Below are 26,057 nucleotides of genomic sequence, written 5' to 3'. Positions count from 1 at the left end.
TCTGCTCTTTAACTCATTGAAATCTGGTCTATATTCCTGTTGCTTGACTGAAATTATTCTCATAGATATCATCAAAGGTAGAGTAACTTAACCCAGTAGCTTCATTAAATTTCTTCTCTTTTTTGCAACATACAGTGTTGTCAATCACATCCTCCTTTACTCTTTCCTACTGGGGCCACAAAACAAGTTTCAACAAATTAAACAAGGTTGAAGTCAAACCATGCATCTTTTCTGACCACAGTGCTATGACACTAGAAGTAAACCACAAGAGAAAATCTAGAAAGAGCAAAAATATATGGAGGTTTATAAACATTCTACTGAACAATGAATGGGTCAACAGAAAATAAAAGAAGAAATAAGAAATTACATGGAGACAAATGAAAATGAAAACACAATGGTCCAAAATTCCCGGGGTGCAGCAAAAATGGCTGCAAGAGGGAAGTTTATAGCAATACACATCTACCTCAATAAGCAAGAAATCTCAAATGAAAACCTTACCTTACACCGAAAGAAGCTAGACAAAGAACAGCAAACAAAATCTAAAACCAGCAGAAAGAAGGGAATAATAAAGATTAGAACAGAAATAAATGATGTAGAAACTAAAAAAAAAAAAAAAAATGGGACATATCAATGAAACCAGGAGTTGGTCCTTTGAAAAGATCAACAAAATTCATAAACGTCTAGCCAGACTCATAAAAAAAAAAAAAGACTCAAAAAAATCACAAATGAGGGAAGAGAAATAGCAACCAACCAACACCACAAATATGAACAATTGTCACGAGAATATTGTGAAAAAATTATATGCCAAAAAATTGGATAACCTAGAAGAAATGGATACATTTCTGGAAACATATAACCTACCAAAACCAAAGCAGGAAGAAACAGAAAATTTGAACAGACTGATTACTAGCAATCAAGTTGAATCAGCAATCAAAAAACCCTCAACAAACAAAAGTCCAGGATGACTTCAAAGGCAAATTCTACCAACCATTTAAAGAAAAGTTAATATCTATTCTTCTCAAACTATTCCAAAAAAAATAGAAAAGGAGGGAAAACTTCCAAAATAATTCTATGAGGCTAGCATTACCCTGATACCAAAACCTGGTAAAGACATCACACAAAAAGAGAACAATGGCACAGTATCTTTGACAGATCTAGATGCAAAAATCCTCAACGAAATACTAGCAAACTGAATCTAACAATATATTAAAAAATAATTCACCACAATCAAGTGGGACTTATTCCTAGGTTGTACAAGTGGTCCAATATTCACAAATCAATCAACATGATACACCACATCAATAAGAGAAAGGATAAAAACATGTCATCACTTCAATAAATGCAGAAAAAGCATTTGACAAAGTACAACATCGATTCATGATAAAAAAACCTCAACAAAGTAGGTTTAGAGGGAACATACCTCTTATATGAAAAATATTTGCCTTATATGAAACACCTACGCCAAAATCATACTCAATGGGGAAAAACAGACCTTTCCCTCTAAGGTCAGGAAAAAAACAAGGATATCCACTTACCACTTTTATTCAACATAGTACTGGAAGTCCTAGCCATAGCAGTAAGACAACAAAAAGAAAGAAAAGGCATCCAAATTGGTAAGGAAGAAGTAAAACTTTCACTGTTTGAGAATGACATGATACTATAAAACGTTAAAGACTCCACCAAAAAACTGCTAGAACTGATAAATGAATTCAGTAAAGTCTCAGGATACAAAATCAATGTAGGGAAATCTGTCACATTTCTAAACACTGATAATGAAGCAACAGAAATAGAAATTAAGAAAGCAATCCCATTTATAGTTGTACCAAAAATAATCAAATACCTAGGAATAAACTTAACCAGGGAGTTTAAAGACCTATGTCATGAAAATTATAAAATACTGGTGAAAGAAATTAAAGATGACACAAACAAATGGAAAGACATTCCATGCTCATGGATTGGAAGAACAAATATTGTGAAAATATCTACACTTCCCAAAGCAATCTCCAGATTTAATTTAATCCCTATCAAAATACCAACACCACTTTTCACAGAACTAGAATGAATAATCATCACAGAGCTAGAATAAATAATCATAAAAATTTGTATGGAAGCACACAAGACTCTGAATAGCCAAATGAATCTTGAAAAAGAAAAACAACACTGGAGATAGCACAATTCCAGACTTCAAGTTATATTCCAAATCTGTAGTAATCAAAACATCATGGTACTGGCACAACAATAGACACAGAGATCTATGGAACAGAATAGAGAACCCATAAATAAACCTATGATTATGTGGTCAATTAATCCTTGACATGGAAGCCAAGAATATGCAATGGGAAAAGACAGTTTCTCTACATGCAAAAGAATGACACTGGACCACTTTCTTACACCATATACAAAAATAAACTCAAAATGGATTTTGGACCTAAAAGTGAGACATGAAATCCTAAAAATCCTATAAGAGAACATAGGTGGCCTACCATTGACCATAGCAACATTTTTTGAGGTATGTCTCCTGAGGCAAAGGAAACAAAAGCAAAAAATAAACTCTTGGGATTACATCAAAATAAGAAGCTGCTGCACAGCAAAGGAAACAATCAACAAAACTAAAAGATAATTTACTACATGGGAAAAGATATTTGTAAATGACATAGCCAATAAAGTGTTAATATTCAAAATATATAGAGAACTGATACAACTCAACACCCCAAAAAGCAAATAATCCAATGAAAACAGGGTAGAAGACAAGAACAGACATTTCTTCAAAGAAGGTGTACAGATGGCCAACAGACACATGAAAAGATGCTCACTATCACTCATCATCAGGGAAATGCAAATCAATAGTTTTGAGATATCAATAGTCTTGAGTCAATGAGATATCAACTCATACCTGTTATAATGGCTAAAATAAAAAACACAAGAAACAATAAGTATTGGAGAGGATATGGAAAAAAGGAACCTTCTTGTACTGTTGATTGGAATGCAAACTGGTACAGCTACTGTGGAAAACAGTGCGGAGATTTCTCAAAAAATTAAAAATGGAACTACCCTATGTTCTAATAATTGTACTACTGGGTATTTACCCAAAAAGTACAACAATATTGGGGCACCTGGGTGGCTCAGTCAGTTAAGGGTCTGACTCTTGACTTCAGGTCAGGTCATGATCTTACGGTTTGTGAGTTCAAGCACCACATCAGTCTCTGCACAGAGAGTGGGAAGCCTGCTTGGGATTCTCTGGCTCCTGTCTCTCTGCCCCTCCCTCACCTCTTCTCTCTCTCTCTCTCTCTCTCTCAAAAATAAATAATCCTAAAAAAATACAGGGCCATACATGCGCTCATGTCTTTATTGCAGCATTAACAATAGCCAAATTATGGAAGCAGCAAAAGTGTCCATCAGCAGATGAATGGATAAAGAGGGAATTTGCCATTTGCAGCAAGATGGATGGATGTTGAGAGTGTAATGGTAAGTGAAATAAGTCAGAGGAAGACAAATACTATATGATTTCACTCGTGTGTGGAATTTAAAGAAACAAAACAAATAAACAAAGGAAAAAAGAGAGGGCAAACCAAGAAACAGATGGTTATCTGTAGAGAACAAACTGATGGTTACCAGAGGGAAGTGGAGGGGGGTGTTGTGAAATAGGTGAAGGGGACTAAGGAGTGCACTTACCATGATGAGCACTGAGTAATGTATAGAATTGTTGAACCACTGTGTTGTACACCTGAAACTAATTAACACTGTATGTTAATGTACTAGAATTAAATTTAAAAAACTTAATAAAAATCTTTTCTACTCTGGCTTCATATATGACTATATTTTCTTTGGTTCTTTCCTTAAAGAATTATTTTCTTCTCTCTCTTTCTTTCGTTGTTTACTTCTCTTCTATTAGCACTTTAAATGACTAACCTTTAACTTTTCACCAACATAGAATAAAATTTCTCCCAAATGTATCATTCCTGATCCATGTTTTCTCCTGAGTTTCATCTATATTTCCAACTGTTTATTACCCATTTCCTCTTCAATAATATCTTTTAGCAATGTCCATTTTTACATTCCTAAGACAGAGTTTATTATCTATCTCCTGCAATCTGCTTTTCTTCCTTTATTTACTACCTCAGCTAAAGTTTATCAAAGTCAAATCCAGGAGAATCAATTAAACTTGGAGTCAGAAGTCCTGGAATCAAATCCTGGATCAGGATCAGATTAGTTTTCTGATTTTTTTAGCTTCTTCACCTGAGCCTTCATTTTCTCACATGCAAAATAGTAATAATAATACTTCACAGAACTTAAAAACAAATAAATGAAGATTAAAAATGAAAGCATCTTGCAAATATCTAACATATAATCATCACTCAATAAATATTAGTTTTTTGTCTTTTCTGCATTGCCTTCTTCCTGCTGAAGGAAGCGGCTACCACACAATAACTAAAACAAACAGATAAAATCATTAGATGGAGATTTATTAGAGATCTAATTTTTTATTTTTAAGAACTAGATAAACTATCATAGTACGGATGTACTACCATTTTGTTCAGCCATTCCTTTGTTAGACAGTCATGCTGTCTCTAGGGAGATAAGAATCTGAATTGTAATAAGCACTCCTAAGGTGTTATGTGTATTGAAGTTTGAGAACTGCTTGTGCATGGACTACAATTCATATTCTTCAGCAGGAGAAACCCTAATGAAGTAGCTTGGCAACTTTGTATTTTGACATTCTCCATGAACTTTGTGTTGTACTCATACTTAGGGCTGCTCATCACTCAAACATGTACAGAAAATCCTCTTCTATTGTCTCCTTAAATTTTCGTCCTTTATGCTGAAATATTGATTCACCTTGTAAACTCCTGTTAATCCTTGAAGGCTACCTTTTAAAGGGAATTATTTATAACCTCATAGATGTTCCTAGGCCTTTTAATATACTTTTAATTGCAATGGGTAGAATTAACTGCCTCCTTTTCCCTCTGGCAGACTGAGTTTTCTTGAGAGTCAGTGTCAAGTCTTGTCCATATGATCAAGGTCCGATGTACCTTGCACATTGCCAATCATATATAATGCATGTAGGCTGCCTTTGATGATATATATTTATATATCCTAGAAGAATCATAGAACATCAGAGGAAGGAGATTTTGCTTGACCCCACTTACTTATAGATGAAACTAAAGCCCAGTGGTATTCATGATGAACTAACTATACTGTTGTCCTAGATTTCTTTGGAAATAAAAATTAACTTAAACATGGACACTTTTTAACAGAAACTTTGTGTTATAGATTGTTCATTGGATTAAACATTTTAAGATTGTTCCCTTTTAAGATAAGTTCCCTTTTAACTCATGTTTATTTGAAATGTCATATACAGAGCTTAGAGTAATGCCTGTTTCCATAATTTTGTTTTATTATTTTTCTTAGTCACAAAAGTAACACCTGCTAATTTTAAATAGATGAACAATCCAACATGTACAAAGTAAAAAACAAAAATTCACATACACATGCACTTCCTGACTCCCACCTTCATCAAATCCTCTTTTTTTTCCGTGTTGTATCCAGTTTTATAGACTGATATGTATTTCTCTAACTTTTATCTATGTTCATATAAATGTACATAAGAATAGTTTTTTAAAACATGTAGCTATGTTTGTTGTTGATGGAATCATACAAACTGAAGTATACTTTTCTCACTTCATAGTATATTATTTTTCTAGTCAATAGATGGAAATCTAACTTGTTCTTTTTAAGGGCTAGATAAAATGTGATAGTATGGATGTACTCCCATCTAGTCTACCATTTTCTCATTGTTTGATAGTCATGCTATCTCCAGTTCCCTCACCCCCCACTATCCATGTGCTTAAATTAACATTCTTGTCTATGTACTATTGGTTATATTTATATTGAACAGATTGCCAAGAGTTAAATAGCTTGGTTGCAGGATATTGTATTTAGTTTTAATAACCAAATTATGTGACAGCATGTTAAACATCTTTTTTTGTTTATTGGCCATTTGAATTTTCTCCTTTATGAATTACATGCTGATATGCTTTGTGCATTCACCCACTGATTTATTCTTTTTTATAAACAATAATTTTAGGTACTCTTTAATATTAACCTTGACTCTTAGATATGTAACTAATATTTATCTTTATTTCTTATTTATCTTCTGTCTTTTATTTACAATATCTTTACTCTACAAACATTTAATATTTTTGTGTTTAGTTATTTCTATCTTATCCCTTATGGATTTCTATATTTCTTATTTTTATTCCAAAATGTTTCCCAATCCCAATTTGTATACTATCTTTTAGTTTTTCTTCTAAAAATTTAATTTTTTATATTTAAATATAAAATATTAAAATTAGCTTAATTTTGCCTTCTTCCAGATGGGTAGTCAGTTCAGTCAACAGAATTCATTATGTCAACTATTCTTTTCCCACTAAATTGGATGTGACTTATGCCATGTATTATGTTGTCATATGTTTGGGGCAAGCAGTTTGGGGACAGAGAGGAATTCCCTCACTATCCATCATTAAGGAAATAGATATGACAGATGTAGCAGTTACATAGCAGGGAGGTTGAGGTAGGAGATGAGGTGGCAGGGAAATTGGCTAACACTGTAATTCCTTTAGTATTAATTTGCTGAATCACATTTTCTCTTTCTCCCTAAATAATACCATTTTAGTAGCGCTTTATTATGAAACAGGAAATGATTGCAAATAGTTTGTACCACAAAAGATTTACAGATATGGCAAAGTTTTTTAAGTTGTTAAAAAAATATTTCCAAGTTTTCTTTAACAAAAAGAAAAATGTTAGCAATTTGTTGATATTTTTGGAAATTATAAGTGACTGCCAGAAGACTACTGGGAGATTTAAAAAAAATAAATATATTTAATCTGTCTTTTTAAGGTGATTTTTATTTTATTTTTTAAAGGTCAATTTGCTTTTTAATATACAGTTTAACTATATGTTTAAAAATATTTTTTAATATAATTTATTGTCAAATTGGTTTCCATACAACACCCAGTGCTCATCCCAAGTGCCCTCCTCAATGCCCATCATCCACTTTCCCCTCTCCACCACCCCCCATCAACCCTCAGTTTGTTCTCTGTATTTGAATGTCTTATGGTTTGCCTTTCTCTCTCTCTCTCTGTGACTTTTTTTCCCCCTTCCCCTCCCCCATGGTCTTCTGTTAAGTTTATCAAGATCCACATATGAGTGAAAACATATGGTATCTGTCTTTCTTTGACTGACTTATTTCAATTAGCATATAGTGATAAGAATATACCTTTTTTCAAAGATTCACACTAATGAGAAATCATTTCAGTATTGTTCTATTGTTATATTTTGTTGCTGAAAATGTCTATTTTTACTCTCCATCTCGTAGACTTAAGTCTTTATTTAGCACAGGGAAATTTCTTCTGTTATTTCTTTGTTACCTCCTCATTTTCTTTCTATCTTCTTTGGAATTGTGAGTTTTCATATGCTTCGGTCTCTGGATCTGTCATCTCTGAGTCTTTTACCTTTCCTTCATGTTATTCATTTCTTTGTGCTGTATGAGACGTGTATTCTCTGTGTTTCTGCTGTGCATATGAGATGTGTATTCTACCTGATTAGTTATCATTTTTAAAAAAATTACCTATTGACATTTTAAGTTAAAAAATCACATTAATGGGGACAGAGAAAATCATAAATTCTAGGATTGTCATGTAGATTAAATAAGATAGTATATAAAAAATCATTTAGCATATAGTAGACAGGTTATATGTGATAGCTCTTGGTGATATGTGCTAGTTTTTAGTATTATGCTTTGCACAGAGCAACCCTTCTTTGTATTGTAAAGGCATATTATCATTTCCTTTATCTTTACAAACATAGGACAGTTTCCAGCTCATCGTTATGCTAACTTTATACAGTCTAAATTAATAAACAAAAAAATAAATAATGTTTTTTTTAACTGAGATTGCTTCTGTCATTAGACAAAGTTGTATGTAAACCTGGAAAAATATTAAACCAAAATAAACTTCCTTCCTATTCTATTTTCTCTTTCTCTTGAATCTCAAACTGTTTCTATTTTTATACAAGTTAATTTAACAACATGAATAACTAATTGGAAAAAGCCTGAGTTTTAGAAACAAGCTATGGACAACTAGATACAAGACAGAAAAATGTGCCATAGATCATGCTAATAATCAGAAAACTATGGCATTGGACAATGGTACCGTGTCTTTATTTCATGGTATATGAAGCAACCGAATGTTATTGGCGTAGTTTACTATTGCTGTCAAATGTAAACATTGCCCTAACTCCCAGATATTTTTTTCTTTGTGAAATACTGTATGAGAGGGACTACTTCAAGATAACAAAATAGTCCATTTTTCCTAGTTGTAAGCATTTACTTAGTGATAGGGAAACATAAATATTTCTGAATCATACAAAATCAAGCAGAAAATATAAATTTAACTCTGCAATACTTTTCATAGAATAGGAAGCTGGAAACATGGGCTCTTTATTTTTGGGAGCCTGTTTTATTGATTGTGGATGGATCAGAACATTTATCTATTGATTCAATCATCTATGTTAATTAATGAAACAGAAATTTTTACATTTTAATGTCTTTTGATTCTGAGAATCTTCTATTTTTGTGGCCTTTGAATGAAACCTGTAAGTGTGCCATTTTTCTAGTAGTATCTTAAGATATGGATTCTTCATTATTTTGTCTTTTCAGTGTGAGATGTTATTTGTATATTTCTATAAACTGAAAGAATTTCTTATTCCAGTGATCAATGGGATCTGCTCCACTTCCATCAGAGAACTCATATTTTGATTGAGAGTCAAACAAGTAATTCAAAAGGGATGAGTATAAGGAAAGCGACATGGATAGATTCTATAGTAGCAGACAGGAAGGAATGATCAGTTTTTCCATGGACAGTGAAGGGGTATCTGGGAGGTTTCATTGAGAAGATAATAGTTAAATTAAAGCTTGGAAGATAGATAAGCATTCCCCTGGTGGACGAAAGACAGAAAGTCATTACAAATAGGAGGATGACTATGTCCAAAAGCAAGAAGACAGAAAAACACATGGTATGTTTTATGAAATTCAAGTGGTTTAGTGGTTTTTTTTTTTTTTTTTTTTGAGTATAAGGTTTAGGGTAGTGATTTGTTAGAAATGAGTTTGGATTAATATAATAAAGCAGATTATGTGGATGGTATGAGTTCTAAGGGATTTTCATTGTAGGATATACCTTTCAGGTAATCTATTTGTAATGTAGATACAGTTCAAATACTAAAACAACCCACCTGGATTCACTAAAATAGGAACTTTATAAAAGCTATATAATATGACATGCATGCCATCGTTTGTTACTTATTTCCCATGAGTATTTTGGGAACTATTTATGAACACATAAATAAGGTCAAAAGAACTCGGATATAGACAATGAAATTACATTTAAATTACATGTAAAACTAAAATTGTTAAGTATAAAAATGAATAATTACAAATACTAATAAAATAATGAGATTGAAGTAAACTTTAATTTTAAAATATTGATTTGGTGGGATTTGGGTAGAGGAGGAGGCAAGCTAGCTCTGAGCTAAGGCGGCAGCGGGGTGTGTAAGGAGTCTGTGGCTAGGGACCGGCACAGAGGCTGGCACAGAGAAACCATGGCCCTGCAGGACTTGGGCACCTTCTGCCTGTTGCTGCTGTACCTCCACGGGGCCTTGATTGCTAGGCAAGATTTCTATAAGATCTTGTGGGTGCCTCAAAGTGCATCTGTAAAAGACATTAAAAAGGCCCACAGGAAACTGGCCCTGCAGCTTCATCCTGACTGGAACCCTGATGATCCTGGAGCTCAGGAGAAATTCCAGGATCTAGGTTCCACTTATTAGTTTCTGTCAGACAATGAGAAACGGAAACAATATGATAGTTAATAGTGAAAAGGGGTTAAAAGATGGCATTAGGGCTCCCATGGAGACATTTTTTCCATACTTCTTTGGAGATTGTGATTTCATGTTTGGAGGAACCCCTTATCAGCAAGACAAATTTTCTAAGAGGAAGTGATATTATTGTAGATCTAGAAGTTCCTTTGGATGAAGTATATGCAGGAAATTTTGTGGAAGTAGTTAGAAACAAACCTGTGGCAAGGCAGTTTCCTGGCAAACAAAAACGCAACTGCCAGCAAAAATGTGGACTACACAGCTGGGCCCAGGGTGCTTCCAAATGACCCAAAGGTGGTCTGTAATGAATGCCCCAATGTCGGACTAGTGAATGAAGAACCTACACTGGAGGTAGAAATAGAACCTGTGGTGAGAGATGGCATGGAGTATCCTTTTATTGGGGAAGGTGACCCTCACGTGGATGGAGAGCCAGGAGACCTGCGGTTCAGAATCAAAGTTTTCAAGCACCCAGTATTTGAAAGGAAAGGAGATTTATATACAAATGTGACAATCACACTAGTTGAGTCTCTGGTGGGCTTTGATATGGATATTACTCACTTGGATGGCCACAGTGTACATATTTTTCAGGATAAGATCACCAGACTAGGAACCAAGGTATGGAAGAAAGGAGAGGGCCTCCCCAACTTTGACAACAACAACATCAAGAATTCTTGATAATCACTTTCCATGTAGATTTTCCAAAAGAACAGTTAACAGAGGAAGCAAGAGAAGGTATCAAACAGCTACTGTAACAAGGATCACTGCAGAAGGCATACAATGGACTACAAGGATATTAAGAGTGAATAAAATTGGACTTTGTTTAACATAAATGAATCCATGAAATTTATTATCAATAGGGTGTGTGTGTGTGTGTGTGTGTGTGTGTGTGTGTGTGTGTGTGTTTTGTTCTTATTTTCAATATGCAAGCTTGGCTTAAATTTTTCTCCTAATGATCATCATGAAATGAATAAGTGGGTTTAAGAATTTGTTCATTTATGTTCAGAAACGAATGACCAGCAAAAAGTTTAATAATACCTCTCCCTTTGGAGATTTAATGGATTTAATCCCCTTGGAGATTTGGAGATTTAATGTCTGGTGCTGCCACCTGAGGCTCAAGAATTAAAGCTGCAAGAGAACTCCAGGAGCAAAAACAAACAAACAAACAAATCCCCACAATATAAAGGATTAATTGTTAGCTATTTCATTCAAATGCCATTTCATTCAAAATGCCAACAGAAGTGTGTTTTTAAATACATTTTGTTGCTAATTTCTTTTTTTTTTTTTTTTGCAATTCCAACACAAAGTAACTGAAATAAGAACACAGTCTAGGGGTGCCTGGGTGGCTCAGTTGGTTAACCTTTGGACTTCGGCTCAGGTCATGATCTCACAGTTTGTGAGTTCAAGCCCGGTGTGGGGCTCTCTGTTGTCAGCACAGAGCCTGCTATAGATCCTCTCTTCTCTTCTCTCTAGGCCCCTCCCTAATACATGCTCTGTCTCTCTCTCTCGCTCTCAAACATAAATAAACATTAAAAAAAATAGTCTAGTCTGGCAGGTCATAAGTTAACAGCTCTGCTCAGAAAGCGGGAAGGCTGGAGGACAAAGGGAAGGAGAGCTGCTGAGCCCCCTGATGACAGAGCTCAGTTTGGTGGGGAACAAAGGCGCTCACCAGTGCCATCTCCCCCGCCCATCCCCCAGCCAAAATCCCAAAGAGAACCAGTTCCTGCCAGGGAACTTGCTCGCTCCGCGCAAACACCCAGCTCTGCGCTTCTGCGGAGCCAAACCTCTGGCAGCGGATCTGACTCCCTGCTGCTGCCACAGGGCCCCTCCTGAAGTGGATCACCTAAGGAGAAGCAAGCTAAGCCTGCCCCTCCTGCCCCTGTGCACCTTGCCTACCCACCCCAGCTAAGACGCCAGATCCCCAGCATCACAAGCCTGGCAGTGTGCAAGTAGCCCAGACAGGCCACCCCACCCCACAGTGAATCCTGCCCCTAGGAGAGTGGAAGAGAAGGCACACACCAGTCTGACTGTGGACACAGCGGTGGGCTGGGGACAGACATCAGGTCTGACTGCGGCTCTGCCCACCAACTCCAGCTATACACCACAGCACAGGGGAAGTGCCCTGCAGGTCCTCACCACGCCAGGGACTATCCAAAATGACCAAGCGGAAGAATTCCCCTCAGAAGAATCTCCAGGAAATAACAACAGCTAATGAGCTGATCAAAAAGGATTTAAATAATATAACAGAAAGTGAATTTAGAATAATAGTCATAAAATTAATCGCTGGGCTTGAAAACAGTATAGCTGACAGCAGAGAATCTCTTGCTACAGAGATCAAGGGACTAAGGAACAGTCACGAGGAGCTGAAAAACGCTTTAAACGAAATGCATAACAAAATGGAAACCACCACGGCTCGGATTGAAGAGGCAGAGGAGAGAATAGGTGAACTAGAAGATAAAGTTATGGAAAAAGAGGAAGCTGAGAAAAAGAGAGATAAAAAAATCCAGGAGTATGAGGGGAAAATTAGAGAACTAAGTGATACACTAAAAAGAAATAATATACGCATCATTGGTATCCCAGAGGAGGAAGAGAGAGGGAAAGGTGCTGAAGGGGTACTTGAAGAAATAATAGCTGAGAACTTCCCTGAAGTGGGGAAGGAAAAAGGCATTGAAATCCAAGAGGCACAGAGAACTCCCTTCAGACGTAACTTGAATCGATCTTCTGCACGACATATCATAGTGAAACTGGCAAAATACAAGGATAAAGAGAAAATTCTGAAAGCAGCAAGGGGTAAACGTGCCCTCACATATAAAGGGAGACCTATAAGACTCGTGACTGATCTCTCTTTTGAAACTTGGCAGGCCAGAAAGAATTGGCACGAGATTTTCAGGGTGCTAGACAGAAAAAATATGCAGCCGAGAATCCTTTATCCAGCAAGTCTGTCATTTAGAATAGAAGGAGAGATAAAGGTCTTCCCAAACAAACAAAAACTGAAGGAATTTGTCACCACTAAACCAGCCCTACAAGAGATCCTAAGGGGGACCCTGTGAGACAAAGTATCAGAGACATCACTACAAGCATAAAACATACAGACATCACAATGACTCTAAACCCATATCTTTCTATAATAACACTGAATGTAAATGGATTAAATGCGCCAACCAAAAGACATAGGGTATCAGAATGGATAAAAAAACAAGACCCATCTATTTGCTGTCTACAAGAGACTCATTTTAGACCTGAGGACACCTTTAGATTGAGAGTGAGGGGATGGAGAACTATTTATCATGCTACTGGAAGCCAAAAGAAAGCTGGAGTAGCCATACTTATATCAGACAAACTAGACTTTAAATTAAAGGCTGTAACAAGAGATGAAGAAGGACATTATATAATAGTGACAGGGTCTATCCATCAGGAAGAGCTAACAATTATAAATGTCTATGCGCCGAATACCGGAGCGCCCAAATATATAAAACAATTACTCATAAACATAAGCAACCTTATTGATAAGAATGTGGTAATTGCAGGGGACTTTAACACCCCACTTACAGAAATGGATAGATCATCTAGACACACGGTCAATAAAGAAACAAGGGCCCTGAATGAGACATTGGATCAGATGGACTTGACAGATATATTTAGAACTCTGCATCCCAAAGCAACAGAATATACTTTCTTCTCGAGTGCACATGGAACATTCTCCAAGATAGATCATATACTGGGTCACAAAACAGCCCTTCATAAGTTTACAAGAATTGAAATCATACCATGCATACTTTCAGACCACAATGCTATGAAGCTTGAAATCAACCACAGAAAAAAGTCTGGAAAACTTCCAAAAGCATGGAGGTTAAAGAACACCCTACTAACGAATGAGTGGGTCAACCAGGCAATTCGAGAAGAAATTAAAAAATATATGGAAACAAACGAAAATGAAAATACAACAATCCAAACGCTTTGGGACGCAGCGAAGGCAGTCCTGAGAGGAAAATACATTGCAATCCAGGCCTATCTCAAGAAACAAGAAAAATCCCAAATACAAAATCTAACAGCACACCTAAAGGAACTAGAAGCAGAACAGCAAAGGCAGCCTAAACCCAGCAGAAGAAGAGAAATAATAAAGATCAGAGCAGAAATAAACAATATAGAATCTAAAAAAACTGTAGAGCAGATCAACGAAACCAAGAGTTGGTTTTTTGAAAAAATAAACAAAATTGACAAACCTCTAGCCAGGCTTCTCAAAAAGAAACGGGAGATGACCCAAATAGATAAAATCATGAATGAAAATGGAATGATTACAACCAATCCCTCAGAGATACAAACAATTATCAGGGAATACTATGAAAAATTATATGCCAACAAATTGGACAACCTGGAAGAAATGGACAAATTCCTGAACACCCACACTCTTCCAAAACTCAATCAGGAGGAAATAGAAAGCTTGAACAGACCCATCACCAGCGAAGAAATTGAATCGGTTATCAAAAATCTCCCAACAAGTAAGAGTCCAGGACCAGATGGCTTCCCAGGGGAGTTCTACCAGACGTTTAAAGCAGAGATAATACCTATCCTTCTCAAGCTATTCCAAGAAATAGAAAGGGAAGGAAAACTTCCAGACTCATTCTATGAAGCCAGTATTACTTTGATTCCTAAACCAGACAGAGACCCAGTAAAAAAAAGAGAACTACAGGCCAATATCCCTGATGAATATGGATGCAAAAATTCTCAATAAGATACTAGCAAATCGAATTCAACGGCATATAAAAAGAATTATTCACCATGATCAAGTGGGATTCATTCCTGGGATGCAGGGCTGGTTCAACATTCGCAAATCAATCAACGTGATACATCACATTAACAAAAAAAAAGAGAGAAACCATATGATCCTGTCAATCGATGCAGAAAAGGCCTTTGACAAAATCCAGCACCCTTTCTTAATAAAAACCCTTGAGAAAGTCGGGATAGAAGGAACATACTTAAAGATCATAAAAGCTATTTATGAAAAGCCCACAGCTAACATCATCCTCAACAGGGAAAAACTGAGAGCTTTTTCCCTGAGATCCGGAACACGACAGGGATGCCCACTCTCACCGCTGTTGTTTAACATAGTGCTGGAAGTTCTAGCATCAGCAATCAGACAACAAAAGGAAATCAAAGGCATCAAAATTGGCAAAGATGAAGTCAAGCTTTCGCTTTTTGCAGGTGACATGATATTATACATGGAAAATCCTATAGACTCCACCAAAAGTCTGCTAGAACTGATACATGAATTCAGCAAAGTTGCAGGATACAAAATCAATGTACAGAAATCAGTTGCATTCTTATACACTAACAAGGAAGCAACAGAAAGACAAATAAAGAAACTGATCCCATTCACAATTGCACCAAGAAGCATAAAATACCTAGGAATAAATCTAACCAAAGATGTAAAGGATCTGTATGCTGAAAACTATCGAAAGCTTATGAAGGTAATTGAAGAAGATTTAAAGAAATGGAAAGACATTCCCTGCTCATGGATTGGAAGAATAAATATTGTCAAAATGTCAATACTACCCAAAGCTATCTACACATTCAATGCAATCCCAATCAAAATGGCACCAGCATTCTTCTCGAAACTAGAACAAGCAATCCTAAAATTCATATGGAACCACAAAAGGCCCCGAATAGCCAAAGGAATTTTGAAGAAGAAGACCAAAGCAGGAGGCATCACAATCCCAGACTTTAGCCTCTACTACAAAGCTGTCATCATCAAGACAGCATGGTATTGGCACAAAAACAGACACATAGACCAATGGAATAGAACAGAAACCCCAGAACTAGACCCACAAACGTATGGCCAACTCATCTTTGACAAAGCAGGAAAGAACATCCAATGGAAAAAAGACAGTCTCTTTAACAAATGGTGCTGGGAGAACTGGACAGCAACATGCAGAAGGTTGAAACTAGACCACTTTCTCACACCATTCACAAAAATAAAGTCAAAATGGATCAAGGACCTGAATGTGAGACAGGAAACCATCAAAACCCTAGAGGAGAAAGCAGGAAAAGACCTCTCTGACCTCAGCCGTAGCAATCTCTTACTCGACACATCCCCAAAGGCAAGGGAATTAAAAGCAAAAGTGAATTACTGGTACCTATGAAGATAAAAAGCTTCTGCACAGCAAAGGAAACAACCAACAAAACTAAAAGGCAACCAACGGAATGGGAAAAGATATTTGCAAATGACATATCGGACAAAGGGCTAGTATCCAAAATCTATAAAGAGCTCACCAAACTCCACACCCGAAAAGCAAATAACCCAGTGAAGAAATGGGCAGAAAACATGAATAGACACTTCTCTAAAGAAGACATCCGGATGGCCAACAGGCACATGAAAAGATGTTCAGCGTCGCTCCTTATCAGGGAAATACAAATCAAAACCACACTCAGATATCACCTCACGCCAGTCAGAGTGGCCAAAATGAACAAATCAGGAGACTCTAGATGCTGGAGAGGATGTGGAGAAACGGGAACCCTCTTGCACTGTTGGTGGGAATGCAAATTGGTGCAGCCGCTCTGGAAAGCAGTGTGGAGGTTCCTCAGAAAATTAAAAATAGGCCTACCCTATGACCCAGCAATAGCACTGCTAGGAATTTATCCAAGGGACACAGGAGAACTGATGCATAGGGGCACTTGTACCCCAATGTTCATAGCAGCACTCTCAACAATAGCCAAATTATGGAAAGAGCCGAAATGTCCATCAACTGATGAATGGATAAAGAAATTGTGGTTTATATACACAATGGAATACTACGTGGCAATGAGAAAAAATGAACTATGGCCTTTTGTAGCAACGTGGATGGAACTGGAGAGTGTGATGCTAAGTGAAATAAGCCATACAGAGAAAGACAGATACCATGTGGTTTCACTCTTATGTGGATCCTGAGAAACTTAACAGGAACCCATGGGGGAGGGGAAGGAAAAAAAAAAAAAAAGAGGTTAGAGTGGGAGAGAGCCAAAGCATAAGAGACTGTTGAGAACTGAGAGCAAACTGAGGGTTGATGGGGGGTGGGAGGGAGGAGAGGGTGGCTGATGGGTATTGAGGAGGGCACCTTTTGGGATGAGCACTGGGTGTTGTATGGAAACCAATTTGACAATAAATTTCATATATAAAAAAAAAGTCTAATGTTTCATCTATTTATCATTAATGGAACAATTCAAGTGGAAAATCAAAAGTTGGTTGCATAGTAATTTGGTCCAAATAAGACAACTCTATAAATATTTGGAAAATTGAAAGTATTTTTATGTTTTCTTAGAGGTAAAGTTCTTTAAGAGTTCAGATAAATGATGGCTTATTTCTAGTTGGAATGAGTAGCATTTTAGAGCTGGGATTATGAATGGTGGACATGCATTAGTAAGTTTGAAGACTTACAATAAATGAAATATATTCAGGAAAAATAGAATGAAATACTATTTACCAACAGACCAGAAATTTGTACCTAGTACCTCAAGTAAAAAGAAATTGTTGGCTTCCATAACTGAAGAGTCATGTATGAGTGTATCCAAGGGTTCAATGTCATCACTAATCTCTGTCTTACTCACTGTTGGCTCCATTTTAAGGCAAGTCCCTCCCTACCTCAGTACAGGCCAGCATTCTCAGACATACATGCCATTCTCTTAGTAGTCTCTGCAAGAAGAAGCCTTCTCTTTCACTATTATCCCAACATACTCCCCATAATTAGCTATGTTTGCTTTAACTGAGATTCCAAGCTCTTTTCTGGTGGTTAATTCCTGGGCTTGGGTCATGAAATTACTTAAAGTGCAGAAACAGGGATAACCTGAAAATTATATGATCTTAGGGTTGGGAAGCAGTTCCTCAAATGAAAATCTAGTAGATCCTGGGCTGAGAAATATAGTAGTTATCTGTTGTTATCAACTTATATTTTACTGTTTTTATTTTGAACTTGGTACAAATGGAGTATCTGTGAATTTTTATTTTATCAAAATTAACTAGAACAGAGAGCACTAAGATATGTTCTTGCTTGAGGAAATCTTACATTTCAAGTGTTATAGGTTCACAGTAGACTTACATGATTGTAATCTTCCTTTTCTGATACAAGTGACTGCAGACTCACTCTTGAACTTATGTTCCTCATGAACTGATAGTCTGTAATATAAAAGGGCTACAGTACAAGAGGAAATTGGGATCAGAGAGGAGAAAACATGGTATAATGGGAAGGTAATTTTATCACAAAATTTAAAACGTTAAATATTTACATACAACCTACCTTGATTCAAACAAATATTTTCTAGTTCCTGTATTTCCCTGATGTTAAGGGGCTCAAAAAATAGTGCAAAAAATTAATAGATTAAAGGATTGTTACAGTGTAGTAAATATATTTTTAGAGGGTACTATGGGAACCAAGAAAAGGAACATTTTTCTAGGGTGAAAATGGGATGCAAATGTGTTTTGGAAGAAAGTATGGTCTCTAAGGATTATTGAAACATAATTTCAATGTTGTCCAATAATTTAAATATGAAATTTCTTAACAGTTAAAATGAGTAATAGAGAAAAAATGTAATTTAGGTTTCATTTCCTATAAATTGCTTTAGTTGGAACATATTCCACTAACCTCTCTTTCATAATTTTCAGCTTATTAATTTTAGACTATTTTGTCCTCTACATTAACAATGAAGGATAGAATTTTAGAATGTAGGAATAATAACAAAACTAGAAAATAAGTTTTAAAAGGATACTGTGAATAGGGCATTTCTTTTGCAATTCTCTGAGTACTCAGCAAAGCTCTGGTTTTACTCAATGAGTAATTAGAAAAACACTTCTCTACACAACTGTCTTTATCAGATGGCAGAAAATCTCAATGGAAATGGGAAGGGAAATATCAATGTATGGGTTCCTGCTTCTTCCCAGATGTCAGATTATCTATTCCCTGGACTTTCACATAGGATAATTTAGTTCTTGTCTCAGCTTTACCAGTTAATCAGTCCATGCGTAGTCTTAGGTACTTTTTAAAAATTTCCTCAGCCATAAAATGGGAATAATATTCACAATTCTTACTTTAGTAAACACACATGACTGCTTTCTTTTTCTTCCCTTCCCCTCTTCCCTCTCTCTGCTTCTTCCTTCTATTCCATCTTTTTTTTTCCCCTGAAAACATTTCATTAGAGCCCACTAAATACCTGGCATTGTGATTAGTGCTGGGGTGCAAAGATTAAAATGGCATTGTTCTTTTCCTCAAGAGATCAAGGGCAGTTAGGGAAACCAAATAATAAACAAGTAATGTCAATATAGTATGATCTGTGTTCTAGAAGAGGAGGGAGTCATACCTCAAGCCACTAATAGTATTTTAATAATTGAGAAAAGAAAAATATATGTCTGCATCACATACACAGAATTCCTTGTAAAATCAAACCTGAAGTGGAGTAAATAGCAGTTACTTTAGCATATTAAATTACTCAATGAGTCATGAGTAATGAGTTCAATTACTCAGTGAGCTATATCATAGTACACATTCACTGGGCCTTTGGAAGTGGTGTAAGAGAACTTTTTTCACATTGATATTAGTGCTGCACTCTCTCTAACTGTTCCATAGCAGTGACAATGAGTTACTAATATTTCAGAGCTGTGGTGGGGATTAAAATGTGTATGAAAGTGCTAGTCTTGTGTTCATAACATTTTAAAAATTTCATTTACTTATATGTTCAACAAATACTTATTGTAGACATACTGTATGTAGTGCAGTGGCTAAGCATTGAGAAAACAATGCAAATACACACACACATGCACACATAGGGGAATATTATTTAGCTTTGAAAAAGAAGGAAATATTATCATTTGCAACATTATGCTAGTGAAATAAGTCAGATACGGAGAGACAAGTTCTGCATGATCTCACTTGTATGTGGGCTCTAAAGTAGTCAGACTCACAGAAGAAGTAAATAGAAGGGTGGTTACTAGGGGCAGGGTAGAGAGGAAAATGGGAAAGTGTTGATCAAAGTGTACAAAGTTTTAGTTACACAGGAAGAATAAGTTCGGGAGATCTAGTGTATGGTAAGGTGACTATAGTTAACAATTCTGTGTTGTACACTTGAAATTTGCTAAGAGGGTACATCTTTTATTTTTATTTATTTATTTATTTTTTAAAATTTTTTAACGTTTATTTATTTTTGAGACAGAGAGAGAGCATGAACAGGGGAGGGGCAGAGAGAGAGGGAGACACAGAATCCGAAGCAGGCTCCAGGCTCTGAGCTGTCAGCACAGAGCCCTACGCGGGGCTCGAACTCACAGACCGTGAGATCATGACCTGAGCCGAAGTCGGAGGCTTAACTGACCGAGCCACCCAAGCGCCCCAACTAAGAGGGTACATCTTTTAAAGTGTTCTCACCAGAGAAAAAGGAGAGAGAAAGGAAATGGTAATTATGAGGTGATGGATATGTTAATTAGCTCGATTGTGGTGATCATTTTACAACGTTTACACGTACATATCAAAATATAACTTGTACACTTTTAGTATATACAGTTCCTGTTTGTCAATTATACCTCAATAAATCTGAAAAAAATACAATTCCATTAAGAGATTAGTAAAAAATAAATAATAGTGGGATTATTCCAAGATTAGAAATAGAAAAGAGCAGGTTTGCATGGAAGGAAGAGATGATGAATTTAATATTGCGTATGTTGAATTTGAAACAGTACTAAGTGTCTGGCATTCAAAAGTGCAATCTGGTTTATCAGTTTTGGAGTCCTTAGGCACATAGGTAGACACCCTCAACAATTTCTTGTTCTTTTTTAAAAAATGTCTTTTGCTCTGAAATGACATGAATCATAAAGGACATCTCTAAAATCTAATAAATAAATTATATCAGTTTATACTTAGAAAAAAAGATGGTTTGTGTGTGTGTTAGCAAACACTTGACCATATAATACTTGTATATGAAAGTAAGCTAATCCATTTCTTCTTTTCTAATATCACACAGTGTTGTTCAATATAAGAGGTTACTGGAAAGGTAGAAGGATAGAATATGAATCAAGAAACAATCCATTTATATGTGGAAAGAGAACTAAAGGCTCTCAGAACTGTGGGATCATTATTATCTGTTTGGTTTCTTTATATCATAACAGAGCTATTATTATTTACCAGTCTTCCTGGGTACCAGAAAATATACCTTTATTCTAGTAGAAGGTCAAGTGTTTTATTCACTGTGTGCACTCTTCCTCACACCCAGACTTTAAGTAGTAGTTGTTTCAAATTCATGTCATAAAAAAAAAAAAAATAGATAAAAGATGTCCAAGATAGTCTTTTTTACTCCCTTTCAAAACAAATCAGGTAATCACCCGTATTTGAATGAAAAATTAAAATAAAACCAAGTAAATATATTTTATGGAATAGAAAGTCTCTCATTGTCTAGGAAGATCAATACCAGGATTTTGTTTGCTGATGAAAAGAAATGCTACAGAGAATAATAATAAGAATCACAATTTTCCATTTGCATATATTTTTTCCTAAAGTGTTTCACAGTTTAATTCTCATAACAACTTGTGAAGTGGGTAGGGAAGATACTATTATTCCCATTTTACAGATACTCAACTTCCTTAGGATTTAGCTATTATTCAAAATTAGTGAGTTGGAAACTGGGGTCTAGAGTCCACAAGAAGTACTGTGGAAGTTTTGGAAGTAACACAAATTATGAAGTTTAAAGATACAGTACATTAAAAATACACAAAATTGGTACATTTCCCTAGCAGTAAAGTGAAGGGTTTAACCAAATATGTCTAAGGTCTTGTTTATGTTAACATCCTATCAATTATTCCATGAACAAATGTTGTGTCCACTATATATACTTCCTATTGCCCAGAAGTTTAGTGGATCATTTCCAGCCACGATGTATGTTGTTTCAGTATTCATTCCAGAGACAAGGATTGCTAACCTCTCAATAATTTCATAATTCTCCATATTATTGTATCTTGAGAATAAATAATTGCTTTGTACAGTAATGAATATTATTGTCATTAATTTATGTTTTATATGACAGCTACTTTCAAGCATTATTTGAGATGACTAAATAACCATAGCCTGCATTAACTGAGATCTTATTCTGTACCAGGATATATGGGCTCTACATGCATTTTATAAATTAATACTCCAATAGTGCTGCAAGATAGGTAATAAGAGTATTCATATTATCCTTATTTTACAGATTAGAAAGTATAGACATAAAGGAATCGAATGATACAGTGAAAAAGGCTAAGGATTAAATTCCTGTCTAGGTCTGGTTAACTCCAAAGGCTACCTGCTATGGAGTGTCTCTAACATAAAACATACATGTAATGTGAAGGGAAAAAAAACAGAATAAAAGCTTTTAGAGAGAGAATATAGATGGCAATAGCTTAGTTGGTGTAAGTACCATATCCAGCTCCAAATTTCCTGACAAAGCAAAAAAATACAAAAGCGTTTGTGTTGGGAATGATCAATATAACAAATAGAAACACACATTCAGTTTTTTCTTGATAGTAACTTTTAGAACTGTTTTTGTTGTACCTCTATACAATAGATATATTAAATAAGACAGTGTTCTACATCTTTTATAAAAGATTTTGCAAGGACATAGAAATCTTCTTTGAATGGATGAGTACTTGCTTGAGATTTGCTGTACTCTTAACTTGGTGGTTTGCTATTTTTTGATCAAATATTGGCATCTTTTAAATCAGTATTTCTTCAGATATTTTTCTGCCCTGTTTTTAGCCCTCTTGCTTTATGGAACTCTGGTTTTATATATTTTAGACACCTTGATAATGCCTCACATTTCACTGAGGCCTTTTTTTCTCCTTTGTGTCCTGTTTGGATGTTTTTACTAACTATGTTCAAGTTCAGTGATCTTTTCTTCTGTTGTCTCCAGTCTGTCATTAATATTTTCAATAAATTTTTTATTTTATATTTTGTATTTTTCAGTTCTAGAATTTTTATTTCATTCTTTTAAGCAGTTTTCCAGTCTGTCCTGAAATTCCCCAGTTGTTTTCCCACTATAGTAATTTTTTTTCATTTATATGTGTTAACATAATTCTTCATAGTTGTTTTAAAGTCCTTCTCTGCTAATTACAATTTCTGGGATTTCTTTTTTTTTTTTATTTCTTTTTTTTTTTGAAATTTACATCCAAATTAGTTAGCATATAGTGCAACAATGATTTCAGGAGTAGATTCCTTCATGCCCCATACCCATTTAGCCCATCCCCCTCCCATAACGCCCCCCCCCCCCGTAACCCTCAGTTTGTTATCCATATTTATGACTCTCTTCTGTTTTATCCCCCTCCCTGTTTTCATATTATTTTTGTTTCCCTTCCCTTATGTTCGTTTGTTTTGTCTCTTAAAGTCCTCCTATGAGTGAAGTCATATGATTTTTGTCTTTCTCTGACTGACTAATTTCACTTAGCATAATACCCTCCAGTTCCATCCACGTAGTTGCAAATGGCAAGATTTCATTCTTTTTGATTGCTGAGTAATACTTCATTGTATATATATACCACCTCTTCTTTATCCATTCATCCATCAGTGGACATTTGGGCTCTTTCCATACTTTGGCTATTGTTGATAGTGCTGCTGTAAACATGGGGGTGCATGTGTCCCTTCAAAAAAACACACCTGTATCCCGTGGACAAATGACTAGTAGTGCAATTGCTGGGTCGTAGGGTAGTTCTGTTTTTAGTTTTTTGAGGAACCTCCATACTGTTTTGCAGGGTGGCTGCACCAGCTTGCATTGCCACCAACAATGCAAAAGAGATCCTCTTACTCCGCATCTGTTGTTGCCTGAGGTGTTAATGTTAGCCATTCTGACAGGTGTGAGGTTAGGTATCTCATGGTGGTTTTGATTTGTATTTCCCTGATGATGAGTGATGTTGTGCATTTTTTCATGTGTCGGTTGGCCATCTGGATGTCTTCCTTGGAGAATTGTCTATTCATGTCTTTTGCCCATTTCTTCACTGGATTATTTGTTTTTTGGGTGTTGAGTTTGATAAGTTCTTTATAGATTTTGGAAATTAACCCTTTATCTGATATATCATTTGCAAATATCTTCTCCCAATCTGTCGGTTGCCTTTTAGTTTTGCTGATTGTTTCCTTCACTGCGCAGAAGTTTTTATTTTCATGAGGTCCCAATAGTTCATTTTTGCTTTTGTTTCCCTTGCCTCCAGAGACGTGTTGAGTAAGAAGTTGCTTCGGGCTAGATCAAAGAGGTATTTGCCTGCTTTCTCCTCGAGGATTTTGATGGCTTCCTGTCTTACATTTAGGTCTTTCATTCATTTTGAGTTTATTTTTGTGTATGGTGTAAGAAAGTGTTCCAGGTTCATTCTTCTGCATGTCGCCGTCCAGTTTTCCCAGCACCATTTGCTGAAGAGACTGTCTTTATTCCATTGAATATTCTTTCCTGCTTTGTCACAGATTAGTTGACCATACTTTTGTTGGGTCCATTTCTGGGTTCTCTGTTCTGTTCTGTTGATCTGAGTGTCTGTTCTTGTGCCAGTACCATACTGTCTTGATTACAGCTTTGTGGTATAGCTTGAAGTCTGGGATTGTGATGCCTCCCGCTTTGGTTTTCTTTTTCAAGATTGTGTTGGCTATTCAGGGTCTTTTATGGTTCCATACAAATTTTAGGATTTTTTGTTCTAGCTCTGTGAAGAATGCTGGTGTCACTTTGATAGGGATTGCATTGAATATGTAGATTGCTTTGAGTAGTGTCAACATTTTAACAATATTTGTTCTTCCTATCCAGGAGCATGGAATCTTTTTCCATTTTTTTGGTGTCTTCTTCAATTTCTTTCATATGTTTTCTATAGTTTCCATTGTATAGATTTTTCACCTCTTTGCTTAGATTTATTCCTAGGTATTTTATGGTTTTTGGTGCAACTTTAGATGGGATCGATTCCTTGATTTCTCCTTCTGTTGCTTCATTGTTGGTGTATAGGAATGCAACCGATTTCTGTGCATTGATTTTATATCCTGCAACTTTGCTGAATTCATGAATCAATTCTAGAAGTTTTTTGATGGAATCTTTTGGGTTTTCCATATAGAGTATCATGTCATCTGTGAAGAGTGAAAGTTTGACCTCCTCCTGGCTGATTTGGATGCTTTTATTTCTTTGTGCTGTCTGATTGCAGAGGCTACGACTTCCAATACTATGTTGAATAACCACGGCGAGAGTGGACATCCCTATCTTGTTCCTGACCTTAGGGGGAAAGTTCTCAGTTTTTCTCCATTGAGGATGATATTAGTGTTGGGTCGTTTATATATGGCTTTCATGATCTCGAGGTATGCTCCTTCTATCCCTACTTTCTTGAGGGTTTTTATCAAAAAAGGAAGCTGTATTTTGTCAAATGCTTTCTCTGCATCTATTGAGAGGATCATATGGTTCTTGTCCTTTCTTTTATTGATGTGATGAATCACGTTAATTGTTTTGCGGATATTGAACCATCCCTGCATCCCAGGTATAAATCCCGCTTGGTCGTGATGAATAAATTTTTAATATATTGTGGGATCCGGTTGGCTAATATCTTGAGGATTTTTGCATCCATGTTCATCAGGGAAATTGTTCTATAGGTCTCCTTTTTAGTGCAGTCTCTTGTCTGGTTTTGGAATCAAGGTAATGCTGGCCTCATAGAAAGAGTTTGGAAGTTTTCCTTCCATTTCTATTTTTTTGGAACAGCTTCAAGAGAATAGGTGTTAACTGTTCCTTAAATGTTTGGTAGAACTCCCCTGGAAAGCCATCTGGCCCTGGACTCTTGTTTTTTGGCAGATTTTTGATTACTAATTCAATTTCCTTACTGGTTATGGGTCTGTTAAAATTTTCTATTTCTTCCTGTTTCAGTTTTGGTAGTGTATGTTTCTAGGAATTTGTCCATTTCTTCCAGATTGCCCATTTTATTGGCATATAATTGCTCATAATATTCTCTCATTATTGTTTTTATTTCTGCTGTGTTGGTTGTGATCTCTCCTCTTTCATTCTTGATTTTATTTATTTGGGTCCTTTCCTTTTTATCAAACTGGCTAGTGGCTTATCAATTTTGTTAATTCTTTCAAAGAACCAGTTCTGGTTTCATTGATCTGTTCTTTTTTTTTTTTTTTTTTTTTTTTTTTTTTTTTTTTTTT

The 26,057-nt window shown here is 35.8% G+C and overlaps 1 long non-coding RNA gene and 1 pseudogene across 1 annotated transcript in view; both read left to right on the top strand.

Moving 5' to 3' along the window:
• The window catches only part of LOC121034034 (uncharacterized), a 238,681-nt gene that overhangs the window by 162,586 nt on the left and 50,038 nt on the right, over positions 1–26,057 (top strand). The gene's annotated exons all lie outside the window — the stretch shown is intronic.
• Positions 9,552–10,751, top strand: LOC121034032 (dnaJ homolog subfamily B member 11-like; annotated as a pseudogene).

Source organism: Herpailurus yagouaroundi, unplaced genomic scaffold (assembly GCF_014898765.1).
Source record: "Herpailurus yagouaroundi ecotype Mexico unplaced genomic scaffold, PumYag 159, whole genome shotgun sequence".
Lineage (NCBI taxonomy): Eukaryota > Metazoa > Chordata > Mammalia > Carnivora > Felidae > Herpailurus > Herpailurus yagouaroundi.
The sequence above is the reverse complement of the archived record's forward strand: the minus strand, read 5'-3'. Positions and strand labels throughout refer to the sequence as shown.